Here is a 23,173-nt window from a genome sequence, read left to right on the forward strand (position 1 = left end):
CGGGAAGCAAATTAAATACAAATTTATCCACGAATAATCACTGTCCACCCTCGGTAGCCATGTCCTGACCACTGTGATCGATAAATGTCTCTTCGAAACGAGTAAAGAAATCAGAGACACTTTCATCTTTCTTTTGTTTACATGCTGCTAGCTTATCCCAATTCACTCTCAATGCAGGCATCATAGTTTTCATTAACGTAATGATTCTACCAGGAAGTTCCGAGATCAATGCGTCAGGCTTTGCGCCACCCACTTGATCTCTATCTGTATCAGCTATAACATTCCAAGTAGCACCCAGTTCCTGTGCGTGATCCTCTCTACGAATCTTAGCCCATATTGTCTGCAGGACTACATTACCCATTAACACATCAATATCTGCCAGATTCATAATACAAGCATCGATTGTCTGCAATAATTCTCTGTAATAACCTGCAGGGTTCTTACAAGGATCTGGTAGAGTCTGCTTAAGGGCCAAAACTTCAGATCTCTTCCATGGTACATGTACCCATATACGCTGAAAGTGAGCAGGAATAGCTGGATTAGCACCTACTCCCGCAACTTCCTCCTTCAATACTGGAGGAACCTCTCTCATAGGGTAATTTTTCGATGTCAATTTAACCGACGGATCAGAATCAAGAAAAATCTGAGAGAACAATAAGGTTCTATCAGAGATGAGTGTCCTTACAGCTTCCTCAACTTTAGAACCTACAATAAGTCCTTTTTCGAAATCGGCTTGGACATCTAACAAATCTTGTGAGATCGGACTCAAACTCACATCTTCCCATTCTTTAATGAGTATATCGCACATTACATTAAAAACATACCTTTGCGTAGGCGCATTCCATTGCAAAAAGGTAGGCATAATATCAGACACACTATATTGTGGACCCTTCTTGATCCATCTTCGTGCAAGAGAGTCTAGGTTCTCTCGTTCCTCGAAATCTGGGAACTGACCGCGAGATTGTCTTCGAGCAAAAGCCGGAGACGCATTAAGAGCTCCAAAGAAAGGAGATAGAATACTAGTGACAGAATCTGTGAGACGCTTACGCATAGATGGTGAATTGGACATTAGAACTGGAGACAGAATATTAGGAGAATTATCAAGAGAAGAACTAGAAATTACAGGAGGAGCAGAAGGCAAAGGAGAGCTAAGATCAGGAGATGAAGGCTGAGAAGTTGGAACTAATGGTAAAACCGGCAAGAGCGGTAATGCTGGAGGAGGCTAATGCTGAAGAGCCGGAATCGGCGGAGGTACTACCAGCAACTGAGCAGGCTGTAACGGCTGAGGAACATTAGCATTTTGCACATAGGGTGGAGGCAACCTTAATAAATGAGACATTAGGGGATCTTCTTCTATATCTTTCTTGTTATCAGAAGGAGAAACAGGCAACACCGGATAGCATTTATCTATCGCCATACGATGTTGTCTTTTTGAAATTTCAGTCGCATTGTCAATCTCATCATTCTTGAATTGTTGGGCAGCCTGTATAATCGTCATACCCTGTGCTTTCCTATCTTGTTTTGTTTGTTTAATTTCTTTCTGTTTGGCTTCCTTACGCCAAAGGCGGAAAGAGTCAAACATTGCCGGCCGGGCTTTTCTTTTGAACAGAACTGCTTCTAAATTATCTAGCACATCAGGGTCAAAACTACCGTTTTCTGGCCATTTAAGAACACCATCTTTCTTCATGTATCGAGTCCATGTCTCGTTAAAGGCAATGGGGCCGATACCATGTTTCGAATAGAGCTCATATGTGGGAGTTCCAACCGAAGGAATCGGACCGGAGTCCTCAAGTCGGGAGTCCCTATTACAACCAAGGCAACAAATTCTTCCAAACTTAGTCAGACCAGGCATTTCACAATGTCTCTGGACTGTTCACAAACTTCAAGGGAGTAAAACTCAGTTTACGCAGCACAAATGCACTTACCCTCGGTTTTAGTCGTTGCAATGACTAAATCTAAGTAACCTAAGGACATCAAACAAAGAACCAAATTTTGTGGGCGTGACCCACGAAAATACTTAACTTAACTAAGGACGTCTTCTTCCACCAACAGAGGCCCGTCTATCGTCTCGCTTTACCATACATCACCAAAGGAATGGGCCAAAGCAGGGCGGCAGTCAGGGCAGCGGTCGCCAGTAGCCGTCAGGAAGGAGTAACCGCGCTGCAAGAGACCTTCGGACCACTTTCGACATACAGGGGTCGCTTAGTGTGGCTCGCGAACCCTCCGGAATTTTCTTGCGAGGTTCCTCACGACCTTCGAGCAGAACCGGTACCACTGAAGCCGCCCCACATTGGGCGCCAATTGAAGAACCAGAACCTTTTGGACCTGGCGGCGCAGGGTACGCCCTCTGTCTTCAGGGTTCACCTGCTTCGTTACACAGAGACACGGGACACTCTGTCGGCGTTAGAAGATTGGATTTATTTAGCTGCAGCTAGTACAGTTATCCTAGAAGTACACAAAGTAGGTTCTCAGGAGACTGCCACTTCACTCTGTGGTGCATCAGATTAAATACTATACAATACTTGATTATTAACAAAACACACACCCCAAGCAAAGAAGAAAAGAGCCAATAGGGTAAGTGGAAAACAAAGCAGAACCAGTAAGAAAGGTTCGAAAATAGAAAGATCAGATGACTCGAAGAGACCTCTCCTCCAACTGTGTTTGTCATCCCACCCCGAACTAATTTATTAACAGATTACAACTGACTTGCAGGTGGTGAGATACGTTTGTGTGTATTGGAGGACAGGCATGACACAAGAGAATGCTATCAGGAGACAGTGAAGGCCAGTCGATAAGATATGATCGGGAAAGAATGGTGTGAGCCTACAGATAGTTGAAACAGGGATTAGAAAAGCCAGACAAGGATTAGTGTACTCGGCTAGTCCAAACACCAGCTTCACAAACAAGGCCGAGGACGTATTTCGACACCAAGCTACGGGAAAAGCAGAATAGACTTCGTTCGCCGTGCTGCCTGAGTGATGACAACACAAAATCGCGGCGGGTTACAAAATGGCGGGTCGATTCGATCGTGATCGAAAAACGAAGTTCCTCACAGGCAGGTTACGTTCGCTCGCTCCGATACACAAGGACGCTTTCAGTAGACGCAGCGTTATCTATTTAATGGAACAGACCATGCGAGTAGAGAGCTTCCCGTTTTCTCATTCTGCAAGTCATAATGTCCAAGGTAAGACTCAGACAGCGTATTAATGCTAAATGGAGTCATGAACAATTTTCGTGATATGAAATTATAACAGGGGTGTAACCTCTTGTTATTTTTTTCACCTATAGAAGTATCTACAGGGAATTAGTTTGCCTATGATACTATCATCCAAGTTGGCAAGTCAGCTTGTGGAGGTGCTTGGCCCCAACAGGCATCTATTTGAAGTTTAAGCAATATAACCAGTGGACATCATGGGCCACATGCCAGAGGTCAGTGTTTTACTCTCTATTCCCCAAATACTATTAATTGCTGTATTTACGTAAATTGTAAATTGATACTTGTATAGCGCACTACTCACCCGCAAGGGTCTCCAGGCGCTTGTACGAATACCGCTGTGGAACCCATCCTGGCTTTCCCTGTGAGGCGTCCACTCCTGGGCACCCCCAAGGTGGAGGCCAGGCATCCTTAGCGTTGTGGGGGCCGTTGTGGAGATTAAGCAAGCTATTTCCCAGAGTTGCAGAGTGGGACTCCATGATTGGAATGGCACCGAGGCGAGAATTATCAGGTCCGTGGAATTTTGAGCCCAAGACCCGCCGAGGCGGGGAATTGAACCCTGGTCCCGGGCTAGACCTCTGCATCAGGGTCTGCCGCTCTAATCATTGAGCCACACTTCTCCACTCTCTATTTACCCAAGCTTTAAAAGACCATTGGGTTACTAACAACCAGTATCCCATTGCTTAATACAGGAAAACCTTAACCAAGAGTAATTCTTGCTGAGTGACCTAAAGATATACGTCATCATCAGGTCTCCCGTCCTCACCTTGAGCATAAGTTGCGGTGCTGACTATATAATAGGGTGGAACTTTTTAAGGTGAGCAGGCACTTGCTGTCTTTCCCTCCTTTTTTGATTGATTCTATTGTCCAAACCCTACCTAAAACTAAAGTATGATTATTTGATTTTTTCTGAATAGGCCACATACAGATCAGATATATAGTCCTGAAGGAGACCCCAAACAGACGAGTAGAATATCGCCATTAAACCCAGGGGTCGAAACATCAATGCTTTAATATCAAGTGTAAATGGTCACCCAGAATAATTTACAAAATAGTAGGAGAAAACATTCACTGGGTTGACATTTTCTTTAAAAGAACTGCACACTGTGCCCATTGTGTTTTTTCTTAATATGGTTATGTGTCATGTATATAATGTGTTGTGATATGTAAATATATGTAATTTTTTTATGTTCACTTCACGTCACTAATTCAACTGTTATTATATATGGTTTATCTGTGTGGGTGTATATGTATATATATGTATTCAAACTGATTACATAATTTTCAAATACTTTATCATAAAATCATATAGTGATAGTACATTATATGAATCTTTTCTTTGGTTTGGAATTAAGTTAACATTGAATATTGGTATCATCTTAAAAAGAGAGAGAGAATAGATTGGAATATTCTATACTTTGCTTAAAGAAACAGGTGGCAGAACCACTGTTCCCTTAGAATACATATCACCAGGTTCTGCACTAAACTGGGCTATCCCATTGTTCTATAACGTGATGAAATTTGGTCACTAATTTAATTTCATTCGTAATGATGAACTGTATATTTAGTTAATAAACCTATGTGAAATGCAATTCTGTGTAAATATGTATATGTTGTACAGTGCAGTGACACACACCTCCAGAGCCTTTATATTTATTTATGGTTGTATATGTACGTGAATGTTTTATTCTAGTGTGTTGTTTGTGATTGATTGTATACCCATAAAAGGTTTATGGAAGATACACCTGTATAATTTAAAGCAATATATAGATTAATAAGAATACTTGAGTATGTATAAGATTGTAAGCTTATCTCTGTGCCTACCTCGGTTCTCCTGCGTGTCACCATGGGTTTTAGGACAAATTTGTTTTTATTGGGGCTTTAATGTATTGAGTGTATTTATTTGATATGTAAGTTGTTTGTGATTATATTGGGGAATTGTGAGTGTTTGACTACAATATTTAGTTGGTTGTCAATGTTGTTTTTTATTGAGACGATCGGGATCCATAGTCCCTTGTTTGTGTTGCAGTAGGCGCTTGACTTTAGTAGTCTTTCTTCCCTTTCGTTGGTTCCCTCCGGGTTTTGATCACGTGGGACGCCGAGTTGTGGTTTTAATTGAAACTGCGCCCGGACTTCATTGCCCTGTGTCGTTATACTGGATCGAAAGAGACACGACCACGGAAGACTTTGATAAGCAAAAAGGTATGATTAATAGCCTTTGCTTTGTACGTTGACTATGGGGAGCGAGCGTAATAGATAGTAAGTGTAAGAAGGACGTTTTTCATTATGTAGTCTTCTTTCCTGTTTTTTCCAGATTTATAGCTGTAGAACGAAGTGGTATTTAGCAGTGGTTTTGAGTGCCTTGATGTGCACATCATTATTCAAACCTGAGCTGCACGACCTTAATATCCATTCTTGACTAGCGCGGTCTGATTGTATAAGGCACATGGATCTGTTGCCCGCAAAGTGAGTGCTACTTTCGTAATGAACCCAGGGCACACCCACTGATTAGTTTTTCTATGGTATATTGGTGGAGGAGCAATATGTGGTTTTTGTCGTATATACACGTTTAGTTTGGTAATATTTTTGAGCACTTGAAGCTTGGCACCTTTTGCTTAGGAGTTGGTATAGATGGATTTTTTTCCCTTTTTTTCTTCACTTTATTGATAATTTCTTTGGGTGCTACACTTTGGTGTCACGTTGGGGTTTCCGGTGACTGGCACAGAGATTGAGATAGTCCTTGTTGTGAATAGACACTAAGGTGGCGATTCCGATCGGGTAAAAAAATTTCCCGTACGACTCGTATCCGTATATTTTTACGTACGAATCGTACAAGTCCCGTCCCACCGGTGAAGTACGATTCGTACGTGAAAAATACATACAAATCGTATCGGGAAAAGGTCTACGAGACGTACCCGGACAGTTTTACGTACAAATCGTAAAACTGAAGTCCGAGCGCACAAGTACAATCCGTACCACCCTTCCGAATACACAAGCGTATGTAAAACGTCCCGTACGTAGCGAACTCTGTACCACTCGTATCCCGGGTAAACTTGTGCCCGGGATACGAGCCGTACAGACCCCCCCTCCCCCCGCGTATGTCCACACGTACCCCCGTATGTCAGCACCGTACCCCCGTATGTCACCACTGTACCCCCCATGTCTGCACCGTACCCCAGCCCCGTACTTGGACGCACCGTACCCCAGCCCCGTACTTGTATGCACCGTACCCCAGCACCGTACCCCAGCCCCGTACTTGAATGCACCTTACCCCAGCCCCGTACTCGTATGCACTGTACCCCAGCACCGTACCCCAGGCCCGTAATTGGACGCACTGTACCCCAGCACCGTACCCCGCCCCGTACTTGGACACACCATACCCCAGCACCGTACCCCAGCACCGTACTTAGACGCACCGTACCCCAGCCACATACTTGTACGCAACGTACCGCAGCACCTTACCCCAGCCCCGTACTTGTACGCACCGTACCCCAGCCCCGTACTTGAACACACCGTACCCCAGCACCGTACCCCAGCCCCGTACTTGGACGCACCGTACCCCAGCACCATACCCCAGCATCGCGTATGTACGGACCTTACAACAACATTGCGTATGCGAGCACAGTACAACAACATCGCGTATGTACGCACCTTACATACGCGAAAACGACTCGTACTGAACCAGGACACTGTGAAACAGCACAAGGATGGTCAATTCAACTCGCACAACACACGTCTACAGTAGTATATACTTTATTTGGGTATAAAAATAACCTTAAAAGAAGCATAACATAAAAGCCGTGGTTGTTAAAAGCTTCAATTAAATTAAAAGCTTCACAAATAAGAAAATGGTGAAGGAGCTCACCCCCCCTTGGCCCCTGGGTGTTGTTCTCACCTTCTGCAGCGTGTGCATTGGGTTCGGTGCACCAGGTCATAGGCTAAGAGGGCCGGGATGACACGTAGGATGGGGTCCATGGCTGTCCGTCGCGTACCGGGGCTCTGTTTTCGCGTCGGACTCAATTTTCCGGCATATTTTGGCTGCCTGACTCCATACGGACGTCGCGTATGCGCTGTCCAGGATCAGACTCATAGGTATTTTTTAGCCGCACAGTGTTTTGTACAATTCGTACGTTAATGGTATTTCTGTAGGAATCGTACTTGCTGGATTGTACGGTGGATTTCCCGGGTACGAGTCGTACGGTGAATACGCTCCGTATGACGAATCGTACCCGGGTTTTACAGGATTGGAATCAACACCTATATGTGTTTTTTGTATATTTGTTTAGGTTGTTTCCCTCACCCTTGTCCTGAGGAGGCCAAGATGTTTCATATGGACGAAACTCATCCGCGTCGACAGATTATGATAAGAGGAGTCTCATGATATATTTTTGGAATTTGTTTGAAAATATTTTCATGCACAATTTTCCGATTAAGGTTCTGGAGAGATTAGAACCAATTGTGTAAATAAGACTATCTCGAAGTGTATTCCCTGTATGGAATCGGTGAACACTTTCTTTTCGACTAATCGGGTGGAAGGAACCTATACTCATTGTGAACTTTTTGTCATTTGTATATAAGTGTTGTATGTGTGTATATATATGTATATGGTTTGTTGAAAGAAGTCTGAAAATTATGATGAAGTGAATCAAGATTACGTTAATTAAATTATGTAATCATTTGTTCTTTGGTATGTGATTGTTTCTTTTGTTAAAATGAAACGTAATGAATGACAGGACTATGTACTGATAATAGAGGAATATACAGTCCCCTATTGAAGAGTAAGATTTATATTTTCTTTCCCCCTGGCCATTTCTGATTTCACTGCTGTATTGTTCTTTACCCAGGCATAGGAGGGTAATTTCGGTAAACCCCTACATTTTTCTGAATATAAGCAGCCCAAAAATGGTCAAACCCGAAACATCACTTACTCCGGATCCCGGTTTCAAAAAATGCCACAGGTGAAAGGGCTGCACAATAGGCCAGAATATGAGAGAGTTTATCAGGCCTCTATTTAGTACCCGACTTACGATTTGCAACTCTTACAAATGTAGGAGTGAATATGCGGTGTATGTTCTACAATGTATGTCCAAAGATGTACATTGGCAGCACCATATATGTGGTGCATGTAAGGATTTTACAGCATTTACTTCCCAAAGCGAGTGTGGATAAGAGTTACCAAGTAGCTCGACACATACATGAAATAAATGGGGGCAGAACAATAGACTTGATCTACTACGTCATAGATTCAGACCCAAAAAATCTGAAGGGTGGCAACAGGGAACAGAAACTGCGGGGACTGGAGTCTCGCTATATAATAATGCTAAACAGCAAAATGTCGAATAGTTTGAATTAGGATGAAGAAATGCATGTGCACCTGTAAACATCAGTAAAGTACATATTGCAGATCGATTCCCAGTCTTTCTCAGCCTCAGAGAATAATATGGGCCACAGAACACAGAGTTCTACACATACAAATTGGGTTTAGTTAGCACAGTGAGCACTTTTGTTTCTTCTTTTTTCAGCTTACCAACCAGTAGAGTAGCCCTCAGGCAGAGCAGAAATTGGTTTCTAGTTACGAGTCAAAAATGTGAAGGATCTAACTGAGCTAGACAATGGTCGAAAACACAGTGTAGATAGGTCCTGACACATTAGAGGCACAGGGTAGAAACCTCCGCAGCGAACACCCAATGGGGTAAAGTGTGAGCAACAAACTCACAATGGTGACTGTAGAGATATGACACATAATGTGCTGAACGTGGCTTAACCAAGCTGGGTATAGAGGCTCCTCACTATGAATTTGTGGAGACTAATGTGGTGCACTAATTTTCCTGTATAGACTGTTCTTTATATACACATTTTTTCTGTATATAATGTCAAAATCACAATGAATTATGAAATGATAAATGAAACCCTGCCTATAAACAGGGATCACTACAAGTATGGGTGATAAACTTTAGTTAATTTGAAATTGTAAAATTCCTCATCATGCATGTTCCATTTTGTCTGTTTATTTTAAGCAAAACACTTTACCTGTAGTATCTTATCAGTGTTCACAGGTAGGAGCTTCGTTGCCCGGGGGAGCAGGATGAGGAAGGTGGGGATCATGCATGCATGGCCCGGAATATGGGGACCGAGGCGGGGCCCCCTGGGACCGCTGGGGAGTCTGCTCAGGATGAGGCCATTTGAATACTTTCCGCGAGAACTCGGCATTTGTACAATATCTTAAGATGTGCCGAGTGGTCGGGCCGCAGGAGTGATGTGCATATGAGTGGCAGTGTGCAGCCTTTGGTCCTTTCGAGAGCACCACTGGGGCTCATCCCATAATTTTGAGTTCGGCTCTCTTGATCCTTGTCTCACCGGGAGGGGGTCTGCTGCGGGCACACTAACAAGGGGGGGGTGGAGGTAGAGAGGGGGTGGGGTGGGGGTGTTAGGGAAGAAAATGCTGCGGAACTAACTTCTCCTGCACTGTCCTAAATTGCCTAGCTCTCTTGCACCACGCTATTGTATGTAACATTGATTTAATGCTGCGATGGTTGGGGAAAAATCAATAAAAATTCTTTAAAAAAAAAAAATCAGTGTTCACAGGTAACACAGGTGAGCACTGAAGTATTTAGGTTCGAAGAAAATGGTGGTCGCACTATGTGAGCAAGGTGGAGGTTTCCACCGAAACGTGTCATCTTTGTTTTGCCAGTAAATAAAAAAGGTAATTGACTTCCTTCCCATCGTGTCGGTGCCTGCTTTCGAAGTCGTAAGGAGAGATATATATGCATTTTCTCCTCCAAAGAAAGATACGGCACTCGTGGGTTCCAATACCATGAATTTATTTTGAACATAAGCAGATGCGATTTGGCAAATCCAGCCTTTTTCAATGCTTGCTACAATCAACCTGCATTTGAAACAGTGGTGTTTTAAGTTCATCCAGCCATGTTTCAATTGGACAACGATATAAGCAAAACTGAGAAAGGATTGTGACATCTAGAGTGAATTTCTGTTGATTTCGGCCGCCATACTAGCATGTACATATTGGATTGAAGCAGTATTAACGTTTCACAAATGATGTTAAAAGGAATCAAAAATAAAACCATCTTGCCGCTCATAAGCAATTATTCAGATACTTAATACTTGGTGTTATTGTAACCATGCCAGTTGAGAATATGCTGTCCCTTCATCAATCCAGCTATTTTTATAAACTTGTCAATTGTTGTCTAAAAAGAAGTTGAGCACTCTTGTACGAGCTCTGGTGTTAGGATCCACTGGTTACCCATCACCGACCACAGATGCTTTTGTTAAAAAGTCCTTCGGTACATAATTGCAGGAATTTTGTTCAATAGCTGTATTACCATGGATTCAATAATCCCCTGCAATTTAGCCAGCACAGGAGATACCATAATACTTTTTCTGTGACGGTTATGACAACATCCAAATAAATTTATTTAACAGTTCCACCAAAGGCTGCCAAGCTCCTTGTGGCGGTTGCTTCATTCATGAGGGCGGACTCACGTAAACATGCATTTATTTCTCCAAAGAAAGATATGGGCACTCGTGAGGCCAAATACCATGAATTTATTTTGAGCATAAGAAGACACGTTTCGGCACATCTAGCCTTTTTCAATGCTTGCTACAATCAACTTGCATTTGAAACAGTGGCGTTTGAAGTTCATCCAGCCATGTTTCGATTGGACAAAGATATATCAAAACTGAGAAAAGACAGTGCCATCTAGATTTAATGTCTGTTGATTTTGGCCGCCATACTAGCATGTACATATTGCATCGAAGCAGTATTAATCTTTCACAAATGATGTTAAAAGGAATCAAAAATAAAACCATCTTGCCACTAATAATCAATTATTCAGATCCCTAATACTTGCTGTTATTATAATCATGCCAGTTGTGAATATGCTGTCCCTTCATCAATCCAGCAATTTTTATAAACTTGTCAGTTGTTATCCCAAAAGAAGTCTTGTACAAGTGCGCTCAACTTATTTTTGTAAAAACAACTGACAAGTTTATAAAAATAGCTGGTATAGATATATATATCTCTCATCAAAATTGGCTCCCTTTTGCTAGATCACACGGGGCGTTTCAGGTGGTGGAGACTAGCAAATGACACATGTGGTGTTATTGTAGACATTATATGAGTAGAGGTCCTGTGGTTCTCCGCGATGGTAAGAATGAAAAAACATCTAAGAAAAATAATTGGCTTATTGGTAGTCAGTAACGATTGATAAGAAATAAGTATGTTTACTGTTATATTATTTAAAAAAATCTAATACCTTTGTTGACATATGTACCTCTGCACTTTTGCACTTTATTGATGTTTCACAGATTTTCACATGTTTCCACTACATTGACCAGAATGCCATAGGAAAGGGAACAGGAAGTGATGTCAAAACAGACTTTATTTAACTGAATGTTTGACTCAAGATTAACCACCGGCGAGCAAGGGCGATTTGGTTTGTCACAGAAGAAATTAATGTTTCGTTAAACCAATAAAAGCAATAATGAATTCACCCGTGTGTGCGACCTACCTTGGTGTTCCAAGTGTTTGATAAGGCTATATATATACCTATATATATATATATCCAAACAAAAAGCCCCCAAGCTTTAAAGACGCTACTCCACCAAGGATCGGTTCCACTGAGCCTTTATTGATGAAAACGGTAATCAAACACCCCCACAGTTGCATTTCCCTGACGCGTTTCGGTGCACCTGCACCTTAATCTTAGGGAAGGGAGAGATGAAAAACCTGGCAAGCTGGGGGCTTTTTGTTTGGATATGTACACGGTTGCTCCAGCCGTGAAGGACTGCACCGCCTGACACACCAGACTATCAGGACTGCGTGGCTGTTAATGATTAACAGTCATCCTGCAGCACCAAGGATTTTCATTCGGAAAACGGACAAACATGCCCCGAGGCCCCTTGGAGGGCTTGGAACAATAAATCATTCACATTGGGAGTGAAAGGAACTTGAAAAACAAACGGCCCCCACTGAAGGGGAAGAATCGGCACTTCAACTCCCGGCATGCCACTCACTGGAGAGTGAATGCCATAAAGGTTGTACATGTTGGAAGTGCGCTTGCCAGGTTTTTCATCTCTCCCTTCCCTAAGATTAAGGTGCAGGTGCACTGAAACGCGTCAGGGAAATGCAACTGTGGGGGTGTTTGATTACCGTTTTCATCAATAAAGGCTCAGTGGAACCGATCCTTGGTGGAGTAGCGTCTTTAAAGCTTGGGGGCTTTTTGTTTGGATATATATATATATATATTCACTGAAAAAACCATAGGTTTCATGCACATTATAGTTAGGAATTGGCATTTAAAAAACCTTAGAAATTCACTGAAAAAACCAAAGGTTTCAGGGGTGTTATAGTTAGGAATTGGCATTTAAAAAACCTTAGAAATTCACTGAAAAAACCATAGGTTTCAGGGGCGTTATAGTTAGCTGGACATTTCCCTCATACAAAACCCTAGAAATTCCCCTGTTATAGTTAGTTCAGCTAACTATAACTCGTGCCCCCGCAATGCACTGCTGATGATGTCACATATTACATCACTCATGACATGGTCAGTGACATCACTGATGACATCACTGATGACATTTCAAATGACATCACTGATGACATCACTGATGACATCATCCAGTGAGTATGTGTTTCTGAACAGTTTTAATATGTTTAATATATATAGGGAAAGGCCTGTTGAAGAATAAGTGGGTGTACAAGTGTGTGAATGGATGATTTTCTAGGTGCGTAACTGACTCTATAAGTGAGTCATTAAATGTATCTTACTGCAGACTAGTGACTAAACTGTGTGAATGTCTGTATGTGTCTTTATGTTGGTGTATAAGTGGCTGCATGGTTTGGTGAATAGCTATATGAGTGTCTATATGGGTTATTGATTGGTTGTCTGAGTATCTGTATGGGTGCCTGAGTGTTTGTGTGGGCAGGGTGAGTGTGACTCTGTGACTAGATGTGTGAGTGGGTGATTCAGTGGGTGCATGGTTTTAAGAGTGCATCTGTGTTGAACTGTATGGTTGAGTGAGTGTATGTATGGGTGTGTTAGGGATTGAATGTATATCTCAGTGGTACATTTGTGACTAACCACATATGTGAAAGGCAGTATATATGCGTGTAAGAGTATATAAGTGGGTATATGTGAGAGTGTGTGATTGTGAGAGGGACTGTATGGATGAGTGTGTGCTTGTATCAATGATTGTATAAGAGTGTAAAAATGTGGTACTATTTTTATGAGTAAGTGAACTTGAGTGTGTATAATTGCATAGGTGAGTAAATAGGAGTGTGATTATTTGCATGACTGACTAGGTGTGAGAGTACCTCTATGGATGATTGGTGGTGTGTGAGTGTCTATATAGCTGTATAAATGCATATGATAGTCTTGTATGGAGTGACTGTAAGTATGAGTGACTGTACAGGTGAATGAGTGGAGGTGTATGTAGACCTAAGAGTTAATAAGTGGGTATGTAGTTATTGGTATTGGAGTATCTATGGTTTTGAGAATGGAAGTCTGAAATTTTGAGTCTGTGTATCAAAGGGTATATTAGGGTGTGAGAAGATGCGGTAATTTATCACATGGATGACGTCATCAGTAATGTCATCAGTGATGTCATTTGAGATGTCATCAGTGATGTCATCAGTGATGTCACTGACCATGCCATGAGTGATGTAATATGTGACGTCATCAGCAGTGCATTGCAGGGGCGCGAGTTATAGTTAGCTGAACTAACTATAACAGGGGAATTTCTAGGGTTTAGTACGAGGGAAATATCCAGCTAACTATAACGCCCCTGAAACCTATGTTTTTTCAGTGAATATATCTATATATATATATCTTTATCTATATATATATTCACTGAAAAAACCATAGGTTTCACACATGTTATAGTTAGCTGGACATTTTACTGATAAAAAACCAATGAAATTCCCCCGTTATAGTTACTGTAGGCAACTATAACTCACGCGACCGCAATCCTCTGCTGATGCTAATACTGTATTTAGACACTTATTTGCCCATGTCTTCTTCCATTAAATTTTAGCTATACATATATTACAAATATTTTTTTTTCATAAAGACACATATGTCATCAGCAGAGGATTACGGTCGCGTGAGTTATAGTTGCCTACAGTAACTATAACGGGGGAATTTCATTGTTTTTTTATCAGTAAAATGTCCAGCTAACTATAACATGTGTGAAACCTATGTTTTTTTCAGTGAATTTGCAAGGTTTTTTAAATGCTAATTCCTAACTATAACGTGTGTGAAACCTATGGTTTTTTCAGTGAATTTGTACGTTTTTTTAAATGCTAAGTTACTTTACGCCATTTGTGGCGTGCGCGCCCAATTAACGCAGTTCGTTCCGTGCGCGCACCGTGCGCTTCACACACCGTGCGCGCACAGTGAGCATGCAGTGCGCTTCGCGCACCGCGTGCCCACGTTACGCTAGATGGGCCATGAACGCACGATGCGCTTCGCGCACCGTGCGCACATGGAGGTCATATGATGAGCATCGTTGTGACAGGTAAAATATATGTTTTGTTTATCTCTGATGAGCCATGCACAAAAGGTGGCCTTCGGGCACCTTTTGCACACGGGGTGGTGTACATGTGGATATTTTTTTTGTTTTGTTATTATTTCTTACCGTACGCGTACGGTAAGCGTAATCGGCGAAATTTTCGAAAAAATTAAAATTGCCTTTTTTCACTTGGGGGATCGTTGGGGACTCCCTCGACATGGCTAGGTGCTTGGGAGCTGTGTAAACAGCCCCTTTACATGATTTGCACTTTGTTTTTCAACCCCCTGTCAGAGTGCGAGAGAGAAAATGGCGGCCGCCGCTTCCTGGTTTCGACCGATTCGAATGTTTACTAAGATCTAAGGGCCAATCAGAATCGCGCTCGCGCACGCCACCGTACGCGTACGGTTAGCGCACCGTAAGCGCACCGTAAGCTGCCACAGATATATATATTGATTTAAAGGCTATTTTCTCAGAATCTACTGAACAGATTTACACCAAACCTACAAAAGGCACTTCCTTGACCTGAGGACTACCTCTCTGCCAAATTTCAAGTAATTCTGTTCAGCCGTTCGGGCTGTAGCTGTGTCTAAAGGTCCTATGGAAAAATGCATGGGAAAAACGCGTTTTGGGACCCCCCTTTTATCTCAGCCCCCGCTTGACGAATCCCCCCGAGACTTTCAGGGTAGGAGCGGAGCGTAGCGCCCCACCTATTTTGAAAAATTCGCGAGGATTCGTCAACCGGCGCAAAAGTTATTCAAAATAGAATTTTGCGGATTTCCTATGGAAACGTGGTCCTAACTATAACTACCTACTGGCGACCGCCAGTAGGTAATATATATATATATATATATATATAGTAGGTAATATATATATATATATATATATATATATATATATATATATATATATATATATATATATATATATATATATATATATATATATATATATATATTACCTACTGGCGGTCGCCAGTAGGTAGTTATAGTTAGGACCCTGTTTCCATAGGAAAACCGCAACATTCTATTTGGAATAACTTTGGCGCCGGTCGACGAATCCTCGTGAAATTTTCATAACTAATGGGGCGCTACGCTCCGCTCCTACCCTGAAAGTCTCGGGGGGATTCGTCAAGCGGGGGCTGAGATAAAAGGGGGGTCCCAAAACACGTTTTTCCAATGCATTTTTCCATAGGACCTTTAGACACAGCTACAGCCCGAACGGCTGAACAGAGTTCCTTGAAATTTGGCAGAGAGGTAGTCTACAGGTCAAGGAAGTGCCTTTTGTAGGTTTGGTGTAAATCTGTTCAGTAGATTCTGAGAAAATAGCCTTTAAATCAATATATATATCTGAGCCAGCTTACGGTGCGCTTACGGTGCGCTTACCGTACGCGCACACCGCCGTGCGCGAGCGCGATTCTGATTGGCTGTTAGATCTTAGTAAACATTCGAATCGGTCGAAACCAGGAAGCGGCGGCCGCCATTTTCTCTCTCGCAGTCTGAGAGGGGGTTAATAAACAAAGGCCAAAAACATGTAAAGGGGCTGTGTAGACAGCTCCTAAGCACCTAGCCATGTTGAGGGAGTCCTCAAAGATCCCCGAAGGCCAGAAACGGAATTTTAATTTTTTCGATAATTTTGCCGATTACGCTTACCGTACGCGTACGGTAAAAAATAAAAAATAAATAAAAAATATCCATACTTTCCCCACCCCATGTGCAAATGGTGCCCGAAGGGCACCATTTGTGCATTGCATATACCCGATATATGAAAAAATAAAATATTACCTTTCACAACGAAGCACATCATATGTCCTCCATGTGCGCACGGTGCGCGAAGCGCATCGTGCGTACATGGCCCATCTAGCTGCGCACCGCGTGCCCACCGTGCGTGCACGGCACTAACTGCGTAAAGTGGGCGCGCGGTGCGCGAAGCGCACCGCGTGCTCACTGTGCGCGCACGGTGCACAAAGCGAACCGTGCGCGCATGGAACGAACTGCGTTAAGTGGGCGCGCACGCCACGAATGGCGTAAAGTAACTTAGCATTTAAAAAAACGTACAAATTCACTGAAAAAACCATAGGTTTCACACACGTTATAGTTAGGAATTAGCATTTAAAAAACCTTGCAAATTCAGTGAAAAAACCATAGGTTTCACACATGTTATAGTTAGCTGGACATTTCACTCGTAAAAAACCAATGAAATTCCCCCGTTATAGTTAGTGCAGGCAACTATAACTCACGCGACCGCAATCCTCTGCTGATGACATATGTGTCTTTATGAAAAAAAAATATTTGTAATATATGTATAGCTAAATTTAATGGAAGAAGACATGGGCAAATAAGTGTCTAAATACAGTATTAGCATCAGCAGAAGATTGCGGTCGCGTGAGTTATAGTTGCCTGCACTAACTATAACGGGGGAATTTCATTGGTTTTTTACGAGTGAAATGTCCAGCTAACTATAACATGTGTGAAACCTATGGTTTTTTCACTGAATATATATATATATATATATATATATATATATATATATATATTACCTACTGGCGGTCGCCAGTAGGTAGTTATAGTTAGGACCACGTTTCCATAGGAAAGCCGCAACATTCTATTTTGAATAACTTTGGCGCCGGCCGACGAATCCTCGCGAATTTTTCAAAATAGGTGGGGCGCTACGCTCCGCTCCTTCCATGAAAGTCTCGGGGGGATTCGTCAAGCGGGGGCTGAGATAAAAGGGGGGTCCCAAAACGCGTTTTTCCCATGCATTTTTCCATAGGACCTTTAGACAGGGCTACAGCCCGAACGGCTGAACAGAATTACTAGAAATTTGGCAGAAAGGTAGTCCCCAGGTCAAGGAAGTGCCTTTTGTAGGTTTGGTGTAAATCTGTTCAGTAGATTCTGAGAAAATAGCCTTTAAATCAATATATATATCTGAGCCAGCTTACGGTGCGCTTACGGTACGCTTACCGTACGCGTACGGTGGCGTGCGCGAGCGCGATTCTGATTGGCTCTTAGATCTTAGTAAACATTCGAATCGGTCGAAACCAGGAAGCGGCGGCCGCCATTTTGTGTGTTTCACTCAGAAAAAAAAGAGTGATAACAAGAAAAGGGGGCAAGGAGGAGAGTTACAGACCCCCTAACATTTGTAAGGGGGTCAAAGAAGGACAGAAAAGTACAAAGAAAACATTTATTGATTTTAAAAAAAAGTCGCGGGGTACGCGTACGGTAAGCGTATGGTAAAAAAAAAAAAAAAAAAAAATGAAATGCAGATTTAAGTGTTTAGATATTAGAGGGCTCTAAAAAGAGCCGTTGTGTTTATGAAGTTATTTTTTAGTGGTACCTACAAGTAAGTACCGATGCAGAGTCTAAGGTTCAAGAGGAAGACTCTGTTCCCTTCATCATTGAAGTGCACACCATCTCCTCTATAAATGTCTTGCATGTCGTAACGCAAGTTGTTGTGGTAAATGGAACCCATACCATAGTCACGGAGGAAAGCAGAAACAGATTTGTTGACGTGCTTTCTTGCTTTGTCAATCTGTGGACAGAAAAGATTGGACCAGTTCCATTTTTGCCTTTGGCATATGTTAGAAAACACAAAGGCAGTTTTAGGGAAAAGTGAAAACAGTTGTGCAAAGGTGTCCTTCATAAGCATTTCCAGACCTACCCCAGTCAAAGTGCCTAGGTCATTGCCACCGCAGTGCACTATTATGAGGTCAGGGTGTTGGTTTTGCATGAAGGATTTCACCAATGGCATCAATTGGTGCCACTTTAACCCTCTCTGACCAATCCATTTAATGTCTACATTTGGCAAAGCAAGGTCTCTCACCATACCTGTTTTCTCTGCAAACTTTTCACTCCAGAAGACATAGCTGTGTCCTACAATCCACACTGTGAACATCTTCAAAGGAGATCTGGATGCACTCAGGAGGTGTATTTCAGTAGAATGGTAAAAAGAAATGAAAGACAGTTTGGAAATGGAGGCATACATATTTTTTTTTTAAAAAAAGAACTGATTGGCTGTTTCATACCATTCTACACTAAAAACTAGGCTGTATGTGTAAATTTATAGAAGCATGTTTTGTATTGGTACAGAAAAATGTGTTACCAAAGAACAGTACTATGGATTTGCTGTTAGGTTTGAAAAGTCAAGCACTCTTGCTCTGTGGAATTGAAACATTGTTTGGCGAACTTCTGACCTAACTCCACACAGCAGTGTTCCATGAGCTGTTGCTATGGTAGCAGGCAGAAGTCAAGTTGGGGGAAGGGTACTAGGCAGAAGTCAAGTTGGGGGAAGGGTACTTTTGGAAAAGGGTTGGTTTTCAACCAATAGAAATGTGTGATTACATTTGAAAAAAGGGGGAAGCACTGAGATTTGAAACTTACATGTATATGTGTGGAAAAAGAGAGGGAAAGTTTGCCATTATCTGGTTCTGCTGAGAGGAGAGAGGTGTAAAGAACAGAGATCCTGGCTCTGATAATCTGCTGTTTGAGTGCCACATTTCTTTCACAGCTAACTAATTTTAAAGGTGAGTTTAGAGTTTGAGAGGGGATGTATATGGTAAATTAAGAAATGAATAATAGAAATGCAATTCTTTTTGTTGAAGTTGTGTTTATTATTTTCTGTTTTGGGAGAAATTTAAATGTGAGGAACATGTAAAATAATATGGACTATGTTTTCACGATAAATTAAGGTGTACTGGTATAAAAAAAGAATAGTTTAAGGGTTTGAGGTTGGACTCAGTAATGCAAATACATTCAGCATCACTAAGGCTGGTTGCCCTTGCTGGAGTGTAGGCAGTCACCCAGGTTACAAATGGTGCTGGTCTGAAAAAGCAGTTTGGACATGTGCTTTTTAAAAAATCTGAAAAGTGGACTCATAATGTGTCAGTCTGTAAAAGTGATTATCACTTGCCAAAAAAAAGAGTAGAAAGTGTGCTTTCAAATTGGCAAAGAAATTTCGTTTTGTGACTAATGTGAAAACATGACTTTGTGTGCAAAGAGGAATTATAGGCAGAGATTTATTGCGTATTGCTCTGGTGATTTCACAGTTGCATTAGAAGGAAAGGGGGAGCCATTTTTTGGTGCAGAAGCAGACTCATAGCACACACACAGCTGCTTACAATGTGGAATCATGCACAGTATTCACAAGCGAGTGGGGTTTGAGGTTTTAGTCAGTAATGCAAATACATTCAGCATCACTATGGCTGGTTGCCCTTGCTGGAGTGAAGGCAGTCACCCAGGTTACAAATGGTGCTGGTCTGAAAAAGCAGTTTGGATATGTGCTTTTTAAAAAATCAGAAAAGTGGATTCATAATGTGTCAGTCTGTAAAAGTGATTATCGCTTGCCAAAAAAAAGAGCAGTAAGTGTGCTTTCAAATTGGCAAAGAAATTTCGTTTTGTGACCAATGTGAAAACATGACTCTGTGTGCAAAGAGGAATTTTAGACAGAGATTTATTGCGTATTGCTCTGGTGATTTCACAGTTGCATTAGAAGGAAAGGGGGAGCCATTTTTTGGTGCAGAAGCAGACTCTTAGCACACACACAGCTGCTTACAATGTGGAATCATGCACAGTATTCACAAGCGAGTGGGGTTTGAGGTTTCAGTCAGTAATGCAAATACATTCAGCATCACTAAGGCTGGTTGCCCTTGCTGGAGTGTAGGCAGTCACCCAGGTTACAAATGGTGCTGGTCTGAAAAAGCAGTTTGGATATGTGCTTTTTAAAAAATCTGAAAAGTGGATTCATAATGTGTCAGTCTGTAAAAGTGTTGATCACTTGCCAAAAAAAAGAGTAGTAAGTGTGCTTTCAAATTGGCAAAGAAATTTCGTTAAAGGGCCTAATGTGAAAACATGACTCTGTGTGCAAATAGGAATTACAGGCAGAGATTTATTGCGTATTGCTCTGGTGATTTCACAGTTGCATTAGAAGGAAAGGGGGAGCCATTTTTTGGTGCAGAAGCAGACTCTTAGCACACACACAGCTGCTTACAATGTGGAATCATGCACAGTATTCACAAGCGAGTGGGGTTTGAGGTTTCAGTCAGTAATGCAAATACATTCAGCATCACTAAGGCTGGTTGCCCTTGCTGGAGTGTAGGCAGTCACCCAGGTTACAAATGGTACTGGTCTGAAAAAGCAGTTTGGACATGTGCTTTTTAAAAAATCTGAAAAGTGGATTCATAATGTGTCAGTCTGTAAAAGTGATTATCACTTGCAAAAAAAAAGAGTAGTAAGTGTGCTTTCAAATTGGCAAAGAAATTTCGTTTTGTGACTAATGTGAAAACATGACTCTGTGTGCAAAGAGGAATTATAGGCAGAGATTTATTGCGTATTGCTCTGGTGATTTCACAGTTGCATTAGATGGAAAGGGGGAGCCATTTTTTGGTGCAGAAGCAGACTCTTAGCACACACCCAGCTGGTTACCATGTGGAATCATGCACAGTATTCACAAGCGAGTGGGGTTTGAGGTTTTAGTCAGTAATGCAAATACATTCAGCATCACTAAGGCTGGTTGCCCTTGCTGGAGTGTAGGCAGTCACCCAGGTTACAAATGGTGCTGGTTTGAAAAAGCAGTTTGGATATGTGCTTTTTAAAAAATCTGAAAAGTGGATTCATAATGTGTCAGTCTGTAAAAGTGATTATCACTTGCCAAAAAAAAGAGCAGTAAGTGTGCTTTCAAATTGGCAAAGAAATTTCGTTTTGTGACTAATGTGAAAACATGACTGTGTGCAAAGAGGAATTATAGACAGAGATTTATTGCGTATTGCTCTGGTGATTTCACAGTTGCATTAGATGGAAAGGGGGAGCCATTTTTTGGTGCAGAAGCAGACTCATAGCACACACACAGCTGCTTACAATGTGGAATCATGCACAGTATTCACAAGCGAGTGGGGTTTGAGGGTTCAGTCAGTAATGCAAATACATTCAGCATCACTAAGGCTGGTTGCCCTTGCTGGAGTGTAGGCAGTCACCCAGGTTACAAATGGTGCTGGTCTGAAAAAGCAGTTTGGACATGTGCTTTTTAAAAAATCTGAAAAGTGGATTCATAATGTGTCAGTCTGTAAAAGTGATTATCACTTGCCAAAAAAAAGAGCAGTAAGTGTGCTTTCAAATTGGCAAAGAAATTTCGTTTTGTGACTAATGTGAAAACATGACTCTGTGTGCAAAGAGGAATTTTAGACAGAGATTTATTGCGTATTGCTCTGGTGATTTCACAGTTGCATTAGAAGGAAAGGGGAAGCCATTTTTTGGTGCAGAAGCAGACTCTTAGCACACACACAGCTGCTTACAATGTGGAATCATGCACAGTATTCACAAGCGAGTGGGGTTTGAGGTTTCAGTCAGTAATGCAAATACATTCAGCATCACTAAGGCTGGTTGCCCTTGCTGGAGTGTAGGCAGTCACCCAGGTTACAAAAGGTGCTGGTCTGAAAAAGCAGTTTGGACATGTGCTTTTTAAAAAATCTGAAAAGTGGATTCATAATGTGTCAGTCTGTAAAAGTGTTGATCACTTGCCAAAAAAAAGAGTAGTACGTGTGCTTTCAAATTGGCAAAGAAATTTCGTTAAAGGGCCTAATGTGAAAACATGACTCTGTGTGCAAATAGGAATTACAGGCAGAGATTTATTGCGTATTGCTCTGGTGATTTCACAGTTGCATTAGAAGGAAAGGGGGAGCCATTTTTTGGTGCAGAAGCAGACTCTTAGCACACACACAGCTGCTTACAATGTGGAATCATGCACAGTATTCACAAGCGAGTGGGGTTTGAGGTTTCAGTCAGTAATGCAAATACATTCAGCATCACTAAGGCTGGTTGCCCTTGCTGGAGTGTAGGCAGTCACCCAGGTTACAAATGGTGCTGGTCTGAAAAAGCAGTTTGGACATGTGCTTTTTAAAACATCTGAAAAGTGGACTCATAATGTGTCAGTCTGTAAAAGTGTTGATCACTTGCCAAAAAAAAGAGTAGTTAGTGTGCTTTCAAATTGGCAAAGAAATTTCGTTAAAGGGCCTAATGTGAAAACATGACTCTGTGTGCAAATAGGAATTACAGGCAGAGATTTATTGCGTATTGCTCTGGTGATTTCACAGTTGCATTAGAAGGAAAGGGGGAGCCATTTTTTGGTGCAGAAGCAGACTCTTAGCACACACACAGCTGCTTACCATGTGGAATCATGCACAGTATTCACAAGCGAGTGGGGTTTGAGGTTTTAGTCAGTAATGCAAATACATTCAGCATCACTAAGGCTGGTTGCCCTTGCTGGAGTGTAGGCAGTCACCCAGGTTACAAATGGTGCTGGTCTGAAAAAGCAGTTTGGACATGTGCTTTTTAAAAAATCTGAAAAGTGGATTCATAATGTGTCAGTCTGTAAAAGTGATTATCACTTGCCAAAAAAAAGAGTAGTAAGTGTGCTTTCAAATTGGCAAAGAAATTTCGTTTT

Source organism: Triturus cristatus, chromosome 5_2 (genome assembly GCF_964204655.1).
Source record: "Triturus cristatus chromosome 5_2, aTriCri1.1, whole genome shotgun sequence".
NCBI lineage: Eukaryota > Metazoa > Chordata > Amphibia > Caudata > Salamandridae > Triturus > Triturus cristatus.